General features: G+C 43.0%; 1 protein-coding gene across 1 annotated transcript in view; it reads right to left on the bottom strand.

The window, feature by feature from the left end:
* LOC138245683 (transmembrane O-methyltransferase homolog) overlaps positions 1-16,087 on the bottom strand; it is a 162,445-nt gene that overhangs the window by 32,566 nt on the left and 113,792 nt on the right. The gene's annotated exons all lie outside the window — the stretch shown is intronic.

Genomic DNA, 16,087 nt, shown 5'->3' with positions numbered 1-16,087 from the left:
GAGGCCAGGGGACTCTGTAGAGGGGTCCCCCTGGAGGTCTGGGGCCCCCACGGGGCCGCAGTGGCCTATTTACACCACTGGGTGAATGTCCAGTGTATAGTAGGTTTCGGCGCGTGATGGGTCTCAGTCCAGGTTTTGATCTTGCTCCCTGCCCTGTGTCTCCTATTGTAATGTAAGTGCGAAGGTTTGATCGCGTTTCCAAATGGCGGAGGTAGTTTCTTATTAGTGGCGCGTTGTTCCTGATCTATTGGAAACATGCCTCTCTGTATTATTATCGCCATGTTTCCTTCTAGATGAGACTACCAGGATTCTGCCATCCACGCACTAGGTGGGGAACTTATAAGGGCCTGTTGGGTACTGCTTTTACACCAGTAAATGCATTCTTCACCTTGGATTACAAGCATCACATCAAACTCCAGTCCTGGTTTCCACACTGAGGTCTTCATGCATTGTAGTTCCGGTAGTTCCCTCTGTTACCAAACTCTGCCTAGATCGCATCCTGGTGGTGGATCATTCTTATGTACATTTTTCTGGATCCTACTGCTATTTTAACCCTTTTCACTTGCCTTTTGAATTTTTCACTCTCTTGTCCCTGATCCGCCCTGCGTTCTAGGCGTCCCTGTTTCCTGTCTTGTGCCTCCTGAATTTCTTGTACTTTTCTTTCTCCATTCTCAGTATGGCCGTCCTTTCATTTGTGGTTTCCTGATTCTTTGAACCTGGGCTTGCTTCCTGCACCTGGGCTTGCTTCCTACACCTGTGCTCTTCCCCTGAGCTTCCAACTTCTTCAGCTCTGCGAACTCATTGTGCAGTGGTTCATAACTGGTCTTGCTGTTGAGTCTCCTGCTGCAATAATTCCAGGCTTGCTCTTCGATTTCTGATTCCATTATTACTTGATTCCATTTTCCTGTTTTGACTAGTTATTTGTATCTGGTTTCTGTCTCTTCTTTCTACTGCTTCTTTATTGCTGTGATTGCCTTGATCCTAGTTCTGACTGCACATCTCCTGACCTGTCTTGTATATGCAGATTGCTTACCTTATGTTCTGTGTTCCTGTTCTGGCTGCATGCTCCTGTACAGTCCTAGTTAGTGGCAGATTTCCATCTTTCATAGTTTTGTTCATTCCAGTCCTGTATCTGATTCTAGTTTTCTTTTTCCCTGAGCCCAGTTCATATTTCTGTGTTCCCTGTTCAGCTCCCTGTTGTACGTTCATGTGTTGGTGTTATAATCGATATCATCATTACTATCAAGGGCACTAGTTGGATTCTAAAGCATGTGCCTCTGGCACAAATACCCACCCAGCAATCTTTCTTCATAAGAGCTGCTGGGTGTCTTTCAGATCTCTGTGAGATGAATCTGCTTCTTGCCTTCTTTTAATATCTTTTCACCTCAGACAGAAATCATTTTCCTGGTAGCATACAAACTGTGATTTAAGATAGCTTGACTACTATGTCCTAGCTTGTACCTTCTTGTTGTACTTGTGTTATCTTTATAGTTTCCCTAGCAGGTTTCCAGTTCATGCACAGCTCCCTGAACACGGCCTGTTCCAATATGCTCCAGTTCTCAGCTTCTGTCCTACTTTTCTTCCCACCTTTCAGGTATTCTTGTGCATATGTTAAGCCCTTTCTCCTGAAATCCCTTGCCCTTGCAGAAAGGATGTACCCTCTGCCATCTATCCTTGCATCAAACTCAGTAGGATCAACCACATCCTCTGATACTTAGCCTCCTCCTAAACTAAGCTAGCATTTCTGATAGGAACAGGCCTGTCTCTGGCTTGCACTATTTCTGTTGTTTCTGGGGGTAATGTCCCTGTGTAGTTGTGTCTGATGTTTACTGGCCCAAGATCGCTTAGTTGCAGGAGTCCCTCTCTGTATATGCATCACTGTCTTCTTGTTTTCCTTGTCACCATATACTTGTTGCAAAGGTTCTCCTTCTCCACCAGAGTCATCCCTGAGATTATCTTCCTCCAGCCTTTTCTATGTTTTCTCTCCCTTGGGTGTCCTTGAAGCTTGTCCCTGCACTGCCGAATAGATGAACGTGTGTAGCCAGAATAGACAGATTAAAAAGGTAGATATGTTCACTGCTAATCATATAAGTATACACCAAACCCTGTATAGCTCAACAGAACAAGGTGTAAGTCTGCTGCTGGTAACCAATATGGGGTAGGTGATAGGTAGCTCTGCTGGGTGAGACATTTGGGCGATTATTTTGCTACCTCCAATGAGCAAGATATCAATTAGCTGGGCAAAGTTTTGCTCTGTTAGAGGGGAAGAATAGTTTCATAAATATAGTAGTGCACCCAAAAATGAAACAATAATAAATAAAAAAGGTCCAATTTGAATGTCCAATTTTCTACTGTTCCTTATTTTATATTCCAATTTGCTTTTGTATTTTCACCAATCATGTTGAAACTGTTATAACCTCAGCAAACGCGTTTTGTCCACAACAGTGAACTTCTTCAGGGCTCTAATCACTGTATTTGGAGGGAGGACAATCTGTGATACCTTTTGCCAGAGTCGTATGCTGGCTGTGAGTAGTGGTGAACATATAAACGGTGTGCAGCTGGATATTGCTGCACCTCCTTTCCACTAGAACTTAAGATAGGCCTTTATTCAATGGATGGGGAAAGGTCTGAATGTCTTGGTGCATGCGAGTGAGCCTTCCTACCTCATGATGTTGTCATTTCAATGGTGACAAGAAGACAGCACTAAGTGATCCCGCTAGTGCCTCGTCAATGTCAAGCTGTTTTCCTGGTAGGTTTTAACTGAAAGACGTTATCCTGCTGCCTTGCTGGTAGTCTTCAGATGAGCAACTTCTGTAAGAGTGTGCATGCCAGTACAGCGCCTACTAAAGTATTTGTCCTTTGGAGCTCATAGTCATTTTGCGGAATTTCGGACTCTGTGAGCTCATCCACCCGTTTGCACAGTCACAAAACAAATAATTTCCATGTAAACATGCACTTTAGTTGTGAAGAATAGCTCAGCAGTCTGTGGTAAATAAGTTATAGCTGTGGTGACTTTGGCACTTAAGAGGTAGTTCCGCTGTATGTGACAGGTCAGTTTTAGTTCCATCTGTGTTTGAGTGAGATATAAGAGCAGTGGGGCAAGGAACCGTCCTGAAAGAGGTAAAGGATAGGTCAGATGCCTGAGGGAAATAGGGGATAGCTGTGATGATCCTGGCACAATTGGATAACTCTGTTGTTTATGACAAATGTGAATATCTCTGTTATCTGCACAGAACAAAATATAACCCAGCAAAGCAAGGAACTGACCTGAAAGAGGCGAGAACTATTTCGGGCTTGGAAATCCTTGGGCCAAAAAGGTTTTGGTGGGAAGTTGTCTGGGAGGCAAGTAGAAGATGTGCTATCTCATTGGATTGGCTTTTTGATTAGACCTAATTAGAGATTTACCTCCAGACTTTGGTAGTTGACAATGTCTGTCAAATTATAAGTGTTTCTGGGTTTTCTGAGCTGGATAAGGCGGTTGCGTACACAGTCCATGGTGAGAGTTTGGATGAGGCAAGTAGTGCTAGTTATAAATAGAAAAACGAGACAGGACTGCCCACTGTCATCTCTACTGTTTGCACTAGCAGAATAACCACCAGACGGCAAGCTTAGGAAAGCACTAGAAGACCAAGGCATAACAGTGGGGCTTCAGTACACACATATTATGTACGCAGACGGCACATTAATATTGTACCGGCCAGACAAGTAAGTGTCTCTACTGTTAAGGGAACCACAACAGCTGTGGTGAAATATCTGAAATTTAAACTAATATAGGGGCAACAAAGTTGTTCCTATTGGGAGGCTTGATTTGACTAGTGCATGAGGAATACCCATGAGTTGGGAATACCACGAGAGATGGATAGCTTTCGATACCTAGGAATACAAGTATCACAATTAGTGGTACACTGAAGTATATGACATAGCAGCACAGCTGTAACATATGTTTCGCTCGCTGGATGATAATCATAACTAGAGCGCTAGAAGGAACGCATGACTGGACCTCTTTGTGGAAACTGCTCATGAAAGGAGAAAACGTACTTGAATGATTTCGTTAGATAAGGTCACAGGTGTGAAAGGCTTGGAAGAGAGTGGTGAGGAAGGATCAGAAAAGATCCCATGGGTACCTGTGGTGCTGCAAGAATTTCAGCAAACTGGCACATTGCGGTTGTACTACACAGTGATTTTGGACTGAGATATTGGCTACACTACATCTCATTATTGAAGCGATAAACACATTTACTGTTAAGGAATGCCTTCCTAGGGTGTTCCAAATCCAAAGAGTAGTAAAATGAGGCATAAAGGTCACTATTGTGCTGCTCATCTTGCTAAAAGAAACATAGCAATTCGTTGGCTACAGACACTGGGGCTGCTGATACTCGCCTGGGTAAAAGAAATCCATGAGTAGACATATACTGTAGAGAGATAAATGAAACTCACAAAAAGGATTACAAAATAGCAGAAGATTTGGAGAATTTGCTGGCAATGTTACAGAGGGTTTCCAATCCCGCAGTTACAAACTTCCCTTACGGCCATCAGTAAGCTAGGGGAGGGGCGTTAGAACTGAAGGGTAAAATGCAAACAAACACTGGAACGTCAGATTTGTGTGTCTAGTGTATAGAATTGCTTTGGCTGTGACCTTGTGCTTCGACTTGTCACCACCTTTTTAATCCACCTAAGATTTATCTACGTCCTTTTTCATTGTTCCACCCATTGTGCAGATTTTCTCCTTGCTTTGCCTTTTTCATCATGTTACACATTTGTGTCTTCCAGCAGTGTCGTCATCCTGAGCCCTGTGGCAGAACATCGTGATTTGACATTATTGTTGAGCAGCAGATACTGCTTCCTTCCTGAACTTGCTTGTTCTCTCTCTGTCAGTGAAGGTACCACCCTCAGATAACCAGTCTCGCTGAGAGGCCCACGTGCCCCACCTTGATCCCACACAAACCAAAAGGAAGCCCTGAGAGGCGGCTGTCCACCCAACATCTTTTTCCTTCTAGGTGAAGGGCACTAAGCGCCTGGTGCGTCACAGCCGGTGTCAAGGAGGTTGGGTCACAAGGATTGACACATACGTTTCCTATCCTGGCAGCTGTCCACTCTAGAGCTCCCGGCTGCGAACTGTACACCTTGCTCCAGATGTTCAGTGACTCAGGGACCAAACCAGTTACAGAACCAATGAGAAGTGAACGGGCCTGTGAGGAAAGTAGGCAAATGTCCGCAGCAGGGGAGCGAGTGGAGATGGTTGGAACAAAACCTGTCCCATGTCAGACAAAGCCAGAAAATGGACTTCAGACTATGAAAGAACGCTTTCCCAGAACTGAACGTAAAACCTCGATATTACTTCAATACATTTGGACATTAGTGAGCTTTCACCACTGAGTCAGATAATACATTTTTTTACAACGGGTCCAAAGGTCTTGCAGCTTATCAGCAGCAGTAATTATCTTACAAAAGAGCTCTGTGTGCCATTACCATAGGACAGATCTTTTATAACCTCCTATGCGATCTCGAGTGATGATCTTAGAAGATATGCCAGCCGAATAGAGAACACTGATTAGTTTACTAACAGTTTAGAAATCAGAGATCTGTTGCACAAAGGCAGTTTCCAAACTTCTACATTACCAGCAGCAGTCCAAAACGTCATTATATGTTGTATGAAGCACTTTGGGGTAACAATAATTGCTGCAGAAATTTAAAAGGTGAACCCAGAAACATACGGCATGGCCTACCACGGCCGAAACCAATCTGAGGTAGCTTGTGTTACCTTCTGAATGGGGCCTCGCCTTGATGGGCTGTTCCAATGAGTTGCAGGCTCAGTACAGATTTGCACAAGGTGGGTCTCTCTCTAGAGTGGTACAGGGGGTGAAAAACGATGGATAGTAATGAAGAGATAGCAATGGGGTAGGGTGCAAGCGAAGTCAAGAGTTCTCCCATCTGCATAAGGAAGTGCACAACTTAGTGTAGAAAGTGGGATGTAACAACATGATCATCTTTTTATGCGTTTGAAAATAATGAGAATATTTTAAAATCAAAAGGAGAGGAATGTAAGAGTAACTTCTGGGGAAGAGGAAGGTTCCGCATAAGCAGGGCGTAGATCTAGGTGCAAATCAGGTACTTCAGCAAGACGATGGTGTGACAAGGGAAAGAGATTAGAAAAGGGGCGAGAAGAGTGGTGCCCAATCAAAGTTCTGCCAGCAAAGTTCTAGAAAGATGGAGAAATGGTGGAAATAAACACAACTCTGCAAGCTATATACTCCTTGAAGCCAAATTCCAACCAAAGAACAGAAAAGGACATGGATTTCTTCAGATCGAAGAAGGCTAAAATCATAGAAATGTAGAATGCAGTGGCATATAAGAAATCCAGACTTAGCCATATGCTCAGTTTTATACCCTCAAAAGAATCCTATAATATACAAGAATACACATACAAATTGCCTTCCTTTAGCTGTAACAAGATTGCTGCAGTGGCACAGGCTGAAGATAATCGCAGCTATAAGCTGCTAAGTAGGTTCTGAATTATATTTGACTGTAACTGATGAAGAATCGTTCCTAAATTCTTAAAGACGTTTATTTGTCCCCACTATCTCAATAGAAACTATCATTGACACTTTACTTGAGATGGTACTGAAGCAGAACACTTTCAATTCCCGACAATACAAATTAGAAAACCCTAGAACGCATTGGATTTCTTTTGTGGTTCGAGGCGACTGACTCTCTAATATGGAGTATCCCTTTTAGAGGTCCTCAACTAGACCAAATTGTAACAATGTACATTTCGGAGGCACTGCTGTGACGTATACCATTTGTGGTCTGTCTGTATGGTCTTTCTTAAGAGGAATAGAGCTGAGTAGCTAGCAGTGGTATTGGCTATGTTCTTGAATATACACAAAATACATTTACTAGGTATTTAGCACAGCGTGTACTGGTACACCCAAAAATCTAGGAATCCTACTAATGTAAAAAAAAATGTATAACAAGGCAGAGTTAGTAGCACCAGAAATCGCAGATTAATCAAATGTATCTAAAATATTTTAGTTTATTAACAGATGAAATCAAATAAATTGAGCCTAGTGTCACTTCTTACAGGAGACAAATTGCTGTTTTTACATGTAAAGCGTTCCACATCACGAGATGAAAACAAGTATGGCTATAGAGTAAATAGATGACTGACCATGCAAATGAGATGTTGTTACTCATGAAAGTACCACTGCATCCAGCATGTGTTCCCTGTTCGCTCTGCTTGTCAAAGGCTCATAACCAATCTGTTCAACGCAATTGCCAAAAAAAAGTAAAATGACAGAGGCAGTTTATGAATTTTTCATCAAAAGAAAGCACTGCTAAAATAGTCATATCATCTCCATTTTTGTGTTTAAAGGTGAGTTTCATAAGCAGCAACATCTAAATTATCTAAGGTGCAAAGGCGAATCTTTATTGGTTGACACGCATTGAAGAAACAAATGTCAGTGAATAATGCCACGCCAAGTTACCGAGCTATGTTCTGAATGAAACAGCCACCGGGCAGGGTTTTGATACTCCTTTCTCATAAGGGGCAGTCATTCCAATTTCACAGGTTCCTGATTGTTCTCAGTGGACAGAATCGAACCATATTTCTTACTATTTGGCGTACAGTAAAATGTCAGTGGCTCCCTGTTAAAAGTCTCTTCTCAGCAATATGTTCCAGAGGGGTAGTGTGGAGTAGGGGAAGACTAAAGGGTGCTGATAGACCCTCTAGCAAACAGAGCCAAGAAGCTTTGTCACACACGGTTCATTCTCTGAGCCGCTCACAGCTATGACGAAACAGCAGTCGAAAGAAGGATGCCATTATCAATTGGGCAGATATGAGGCAAAAGATTTTTCAGAGCATCTTTTTAAAATGTTTGGTATATCTCACATGTGCGTCCTAGAACTTGCTGGATAAACCTAATGGGCAGAAATGTAGCAAGAGGGTCACAATCCCTCATGCAAGCAATGACTATGGGCCACACCACCTAAATTAGGTAGCAAAATACAGCCATATTTGTGGGTTCAGCGAGCCTCTCACGTCCCTCTGCCTTGATGCAGCTGCACCTGCTGCTCTCGTGACAGCTATGGCTCTGCTAATCTTAGAACTCTATACAGAATGGGCGTGAATTGCAGCGAGATGGCAACCTCATCCTCTGGACAAACAATATCAGAGCCAGAGCATCCAGGGAGCAATAATCACTTAAGGGACTTAAGGCCTGATGTATCGAAGAATTTTACCCAGTCTGCGTCTATGGGGTAATGTCTTGACACATAAGGGCATTACTTCACCCTTGATTGACACGCAGCCTCATCAGCCAGGTCAATGAAGCAGAATGTGGCTACTGACATGCAAAATCTCAGGCATGGAGGGCTCTACAGGCCACCGGAAGGCAGGACAAGGATCCAAAGGCTATATGTGTTCCCAGCTGTGGCACATACCCTTGCTAGGAGAACAGCCCCTTAAAGTGCCTTTCAGGAAAAGGAATTATGCGCCCAGAAAGACACATATTTTGGGGGTGCTTCTAGTCAAAAGAACCAAGGGTTTGCATTGGTGGTATTGATCCATGACTAGGTTCAGGTGAAATTGTAATTATGCCTGCCTAATGTTGTATTAGTTGAAATTCACAAAATTTCACATTTTGCAGTTTCATGTCATTTATTACCTACGGAAGACTCTGAACTATCAGTTTCTCTTCCTATATTTTTGGGGAGGGCCTGGAACACCGCACTTCACATGAGAACCTTGATTACCATTTCCGTCAAGCTGATACATTGTAGGGGAACTTTCACCTAGACACATGAATGAACACACCACCAAATGTGGCCTTAAGAGAGGCACACAATTCTCCAGAAGAGGCCTCTGTGACCTTACACAATACTCCACCTGAAGCCTATTAGTGAAGTGGACAGTGCCTCCCTCTTTCTGGAGGTTCCACCCCTGCCATCATTACTGTTGCTCGCCCATGGCCTTGTCACATGTTTCCCCCTGCGTTATCAGATATGCTCTGTTTGGTGTTCGTTAAGCCCACGCCTCTCAACGACGTACTGATCGCCCAGATCCTGAGTGAAAGGCTCACTTCTGAGGAGAGCGCACCTTCACACCTACCGACTCAAACTCAGCTGTCATTGAAAAGAGCAGAGACAAGACCAAGTCACAGATAACCTGGCATCCAGATATTATCTGGGCGAGGTTATGCAACTGAGTTATGATGACTTAAGTCTGAATGTGGACGGAAATCAAAACCATCTGATTCAGGTACAACACCCATTTCCTCTTGCAGTTATAAGCAATTAAGTTACAATAGCAGAGGAAGCCACTGTTCCCAAGTCTAGGACCTTGGCTTTGTTCTGCCCTCAAGAAATGAACTGCGGTCCTGCACTGGGATAACAAGGTTGTAAAAACCTGATAGTCCTTTTGGTGGCCTTCAGAACGGTTTTCACTTTGTCTGCAAGCAGACCGCTGTGATCACCACCTGGTAACCGAATCCTATGTAGAAGATGGATAATTCATAATAATCACATTTACCAAATAAAATTATGTATTGTTACAACCTAGAGCAATCTCAGAAGCTAGAGTCATGAGCTGTTTCTGATTCTGAGACCAGGTCATGCCATGCTTAGAGGCCAGACCACATGCATTCTACCAGTGGTTCAGGGGATAGACTTGTAATCTTAACAGTGATGCTTGAAGGAGACAGCCCTCCCCTGCAGCGCTCCAACTCTACCTTAGTGGCAGCCATTCTGCCAACGCAGAGGCTGGCCTGAAAACCCAGAGGGTGCAAATCCGTGTGTTTTACAAATTAAGGGAAAACAATGGTCCCACATCCACATCCATCTGCACGCACCCGGTCGTAAATTGATGTTAAGGCTTTCCTCTGGCTCACTGTTCAGGGGGCGGGGTGGGGGTGAATATGCAGGAAAGGGCAGAGTAGGCACGGGGACAGCTGTAGGGAGGATTTGGTGCTTTGATTATTGTGCAGAGATAGATTGGGCAAGGAACAAGCACAACTGCTGCCAAAACCCCTGCTCAAGGACCAAGATTATTGAATCTGGTGTTTTGGTCCCAGTAATCCCGGGGTCAGAAACACATGGCTACCCAGAATGGTCCAGAAGTGTGTAACCCTAGGGAACAAAGCTCCACACCACTCCCAATGAGGGGAGAGATGGCGTGGGCTGACAGTAACAACTGTTATTAAAGTGCCAAGACGAGATAATTGAGTTCGTGCTTAATACATTGTTGATATTCTAAATTATTGTTTCTGTCTCTACTCATTCCTGCCTGTTGAGCTGAACACTTTCTGCTCTTTGCCAACAGCCATTCTTCCATCTTTAATCTGACAACTACATGTATAGAACGAGGCGAGTTTGGGGATAAAATATATAAAAACAAGACATTGATAAAAACCAAAACGATTTGGTGCTTTAAATCCTGCTTGACCCAAATGTACTGTTCTTGAATACCGTGGGGGACGATGCCAGTCTGAACTCTGAACACAGACAAAAAAGATGATGCAACTGGCAAGCAATGTAGTGAAGAGAGAGCTGCTAAATGAATCGAAATGGCATGGAAATCCCACAAAAAATGGCGAGCTTTGTTAAAAAATGAAGACGAATCAAGCACAAGATCAAGAATGGATACTGTATACGATGAATAGTTTAAGGCCATAAAAAGGGAAATGAGTTGTGCATCTGATACTCCAGGGTTCAGGATTTCACAGATAAAGTAAATACCATTTATTACAAGTTTATCCATCAAAAAGGAGCAAAAAAACAGCTTTTGGTGCCTTCCACATCTTGATAAATTTACTTGGTAACCTTGATTACCATCTTCACCCAGCTCCTTGTCTGTTCCGTGACAGTGTGTTCCAGGTCCCTCCTAAGCCTGGTTTCAAGCAGGGGAAGGGCCCGCAGTGCCATGTTGCGAAGTGGTGGGGCTTACATTTAACAAAGGCTTTTGTTAATAAACCTAGCAACATATTGCTCTGGAAATACTCAGCCTCACGCGTTCGAACGGGCCCTTCTGTCACGCTCCTCTGTGATGCGAATAGGTGTTAAGTCGTGAGTAGAAGAAGACAATTTCATGTTTAAGCACCTTTTTGACTCATACCAGCTGGTGTGTTGTCGCAAAGGTGGTGATGTGTGGGCTAGCCAGTCTCTTACTTTTAGGGATCTGAGATCCATCGTATTCAGTCATTCCTATTACAGCCTGATCTGTGTGCGCCCAGGTCAGGTCTGATTTTTGACACACTCAGTTATTCTGGCTGGGTGGCTTGGAAGTGCAATGTTAAGTTGGGGAGCAAGAGGCCCCTCGTGTTCACTGAGGAGAAGGCCTGGACTGACTGTTCCCTTCCCCAACGGAATGTAGGTATAACTGAGTATAACTATTCTCTCTGATGTGAGCCGTCCTCCGGATATTGTCAGAGGTGGATTTTTTGCAAACCTATCCGTACCCACTCCACGTATTATCTGAAGGAGGAAATGGCAAGAAGTAATACTTAATCATTTCTCTTTGTTAAGCAGCAGAGATCAGTGTGATCTGCGCGTCCCCTTGTCTGGCACAGGCCGAGGAAACTATAAACAAGGCGCTGGGTGATAAAACCCGTAACTTGTGCACCAGCTGAAAGTTCAGTTTGTGCTGGTAGCTCTGAAGGTGGTTTACACTCAGAAAAAGGGCAAAAAATAGCATATGGAAAATAATGGCACAACATGTTCACAAAGGGAACAGTGGTTGAATCAGATCCATAAAAAGAGGCCACAAGATAGCCCCAATCTTTAATTCTGGCGACTGGGTAGTTGGACTCTGTTTCAATTTGCGGTTCTTGGCCTACTCCTCGGTCCAAAAACAGCTCTGCCTGAGGTATAATTATAGGGCTAGCTCGGCAGACACAATATGCATCTGTACAACTGCAGGCTCTCCAGCTGTTAGTCTGAGGGAGAGGCCTTTTAGTCAGTCCACACACCATAATTGTATATACAAATGTAACCTTAATTTAGTTGCCTTTCTGAACTACAGGAAAGGTACAAAAACAATCGAGGTCTTTCTGTCTGAACCGGAGAAAATTAGGAATCTTAAAGGCCCATTCTATGCAAAGTAGCAATTTAAGAATGTCCTCTTTAATACTTCAGTTTTGTCTAACTTAACTATGTTTTGTAAAGTGGAGTTTATTATACGATTCAGTTTAGCTTCTGTAAGAGAAAGCGAGTTGGGGCGGTGGGTGGTTGAGGTAGAGTGTGTGTGTAAAGAAAGGGTATGTAAATGTATGAAGACACAAGAGAGCGTGTGTTGCCTTTTTAGTGATATCACTGTCAGATGTTAAGTTCGTGAACTGATGCCACGTTCCTAGGATGATGTTACACCTTGATGCCAGATTCCTGCACCAATGTAACAGCCTGCGGTCCACTTGCTGGACTGATGTCTGATCCTCTTGCCAGGTTTTGGGACTAACATCTAAGTCTGTCATTGGACTTTTGGAGAGGCGTCCAAGCCTGACATTGGTATGGTTAAGAGACCATAGGGGGCTAAATATAGCCTGCACAAAATATTGATTACTAAATACCATTGTCAGAAATAACTCCTGGTTAAAGTTAATAACAGAAAATCAAGACCCAATGGACCGATATTTTTGTAAATTATATTTAAGACACAACATTTATGTCAGATGATATGTTTGTTATCGATAGTCTGTGACATGAGTTTCTTGGAGAGATGTAATAGCCTAATGTCAATCTTATTATATCACAGCCTTATGTCATATTTGTGAAGGGATATGATGGCCATGTATTAGGTTCCTGGATTGTTTTCAAAGTCTGAGGTCATGTTCTTATGATGTTGTCACAGTAGGATTCCATTTTCATGAAGTGATGACTCAGGTTGACATCAAACACCTGGGGTGATTGCTCAGTCTAACAGTATGGTTGCATTATAATGTAATTGCATTCAGATAGGAATTCATACCTATGATGACACATCAGAGTGCACCAGTGGATAGGTAGCATGCAACTCCAAGTAGAGTTCTTGGTCTTATGAGTATTGAGTGTGGCCTATGTTGGGAGCATGATGATGTTGTGCAGGAGCAACCTGAGTTGTGCTCTTATGACCTGGGTAAGTGATAGCAGGAAGAGGATTGAAGAATAAACTACATGCACTTTATGCTAATTTATTGTTTTAGCTGATTAAATGGGCCCCTGTGGAACTGACCCAGAAGCAGCAGGGAAGTGACCAAGAGGACAGAAATGGGTTTCTAGACCAATGTCACAGATTGATGTGCCATGTCAGGCGAATGTATTGCGGTCTGATCCCATGTTCTAAGGATGAGGTTACCATCTGATGTCTCAGGTTTCCAGATTAATAATATGATCTGCTCTCTTGCTATTGGGCCGGGATGTCACATATAACGAAATAGCGGGTTATTGTGTATAACAAATGCCCATACAAAGAGAGAGAGTCTTGTGATTACACTTGCACCTGCATGGTATTTGTGTCGAAAAGATATGTGTGCCATCAATTCTTGACAATGAATCTGTTTTCTGATACATTAGGTTATCAAGACTAAAATTATTTTTTCTAATATAGCAAGTAGGTTTGCATTGTATGTTGTTTGTGACATTATCACAGTGGCTGGTTTCTAGCACCATGCTAGACAGAGCATATTTAAATCATGGATCCGATTCTTGAGGAAGGCCACTGACCTACAGGGGATTGATGGATGGCTTAAACATGTAGACTCACAAAAGATTCCAGCATGATTGACATTTATAACCATCACACATAAATCGTTTTTAATCTTGTAAGAGGAACTCCAAATAAATTCAAACCTGAGTGTTCTACTAGATAATTTTAAGCTTTATTATCTTTTTGATCCTGTCCCTTGTATCCATATTATTTAAGAGCTGCCCCAAATAAGCCTCACCCAAATAAGATTTAATTTGGGATGTGTACAGGAACCAGTGATGAAGTATGCCACAAATTTTGGATGTGACTTCCAGTTTCTAGAAATGTCTTCCTTCTTTGAGGCTATGGATCACATCTGGCATTTGACATTGGTCAGGGTCTTCAATTGCTTCCACTTTCTTTTCGGTTCTTCCTGTTGTCCATGGAGCTTGGAGCAAGTACAATTTCCTGTCTCTATGGCCAGTGTCCTTCCGCTGACTGCAGCTTGTAAAGGTACTTTTCTTTATTTTTAATCTAGCACTCATTATGAGTGCATGTGTTTGCAGGTCCTCTCTACTCCTCCCCAACCCTCCTATACTCTCTCCCGTCCTCACTGTTTGGCCTTTCCTCCCACTTTGTTGTTGCCTATGAAGTTTTTTTGTTTTCTTATAATTAAATATCTATAGTGTGCACTTGACCCAAAGGTATGAGCACCAGTTACATTATACAAGGACACTTTCATTTTTTGTAGGCACAGGGAGATTAAGTGATTTGCCCAGAATCACAGGATGTTGAACTGACCCGAGACTCTAACCTGGTTCTCCAGCTCCAAAGTCGACAACTCTGGCCGTTGGGACACATCATATCCCTCTCTCACCTATATTGGGGAGTTTGCTAATTGGAAAAAAAAAATTCTAATAAGGAACCCTTACGGAATTGACAGATGCATCTGTTAGACCTCAATCTGGTCTGTCTCTGCTGAAGAAACAGGTAACTTGTTTCTGGGTGTTTCTATGTGTCATGTATCACCTACCTCTAGGATAACCCTGGGCAATGCATATCTTATTCATAACTCTGTAACCCTGCAACAGGGCACCCAATGTGCGCTACTTTGATGTGGTTCTTTTCTAGAAAAACAAACATCTAGCACATTCATTGTTCATCCACTTTTATGTCACCTCATTTGAAGTTGCACTTCAATGGATGACTCAGAAACCGCAAATCGTTATTATTATTATTATTTTTAATTGAACTAACAACCACTGGTCAGGTAAACACATTTCACTGAAGGTGGAATAGGTATCTCAAATGTGCTATCTGCTTCACGTCCTCCTTTCTAAATCACTGCCCCCTTCCCGCTCCAGGCAAGTGAAGAGTCAAGCTACCTAACATAATGGCCACCTGAAAAGCAATCTGCACGCACCTAGAAACCTCAAAACTGTAAGAACTAGCAAGCAGAACCCTTCACATAGCATGAGCTGAATATGGAATTCATTTGCATGTTTAAACAAGCATTGGCAAAGCCAATAGTTGTCGCCTTTGCGATATCTACTGGTGGCGTCAGTATTTTTTTACTGATGTTACACAGCAGCTTGGGCTGCTACATAATATAGCTGAAAGTAAACATAAAAAGCGCTATGGTGTGGTCAGCATTAGTTGGTTTGTTTACTTTAAGCCCTGTTGCACAGCAGCTAAGCTGCTGTGCAACATCTTTAAAAAAAAAATACGAAGCCAATAGGTTTTGCATAGGTCAAACCTATTGGCTGTACTCAGTGCTTAATTTGTGCTTGTTGTTTCCGGTGCTGAGCACCGGCACTTGTTTCTGAGGGCTGGGGCTTATTCTCATGCCTCAAGCATTTGCTGCGAGCGAAAGACATATGGGAAAGACGGATGAAGGGAAAAACGAAAAAGAGTCACAAAGAGAGAAAGAATTGAAGAGGCCCGAGATGGCTTCAGGATTATGCCGTCTCAGTATTCCATGTTCACACATTTAATTACAGCAGCCGCATGTTTAAGAGGGTTTTGTGCACCGGCACTTTGTGTTTACAAATTAAGCACTGGCTTTACTAATGCTTGTTTTTCATTTGTATCTTGAAAGAGCTATACCGTGTTGTGTTATTTGGTACATAAAGACGTTGGTAGGGCAACCAAAAATTCCTGTCACTCCCTCCTTTGAACGGATGATGTCACAGTCTGACATGGCCTGCTCTCATGTTCCTGGGACGATATCGCAAAGCGATGTCCTAGTCTGACATCAGGCTCCATGCTTAGTGATAAGTTGTATCTCTGTCCGTTATGTGGCCAGACTGTTGGAGTGTGTGAAGTCACTGGGGGCATCAGCGCTCTCAGCGAGCGCCTAAGGGCGCTCGTACAGTATGCTATTTAGTGGCCAAAAGAAAATTAGTGCTTTACTAATTTGAACGTATAAGAAATGGA

The sequence above is a fragment of the Pleurodeles waltl genome, chromosome 7 (genome assembly GCF_031143425.1).
Source record: "Pleurodeles waltl isolate 20211129_DDA chromosome 7, aPleWal1.hap1.20221129, whole genome shotgun sequence".
Taxonomy (NCBI): Eukaryota; Metazoa; Chordata; class Amphibia; order Caudata; family Salamandridae; genus Pleurodeles; species Pleurodeles waltl.
Note: the sequence above shows the minus strand (reverse complement) of the source record. Positions and strands in the feature narration are given on the sequence as shown.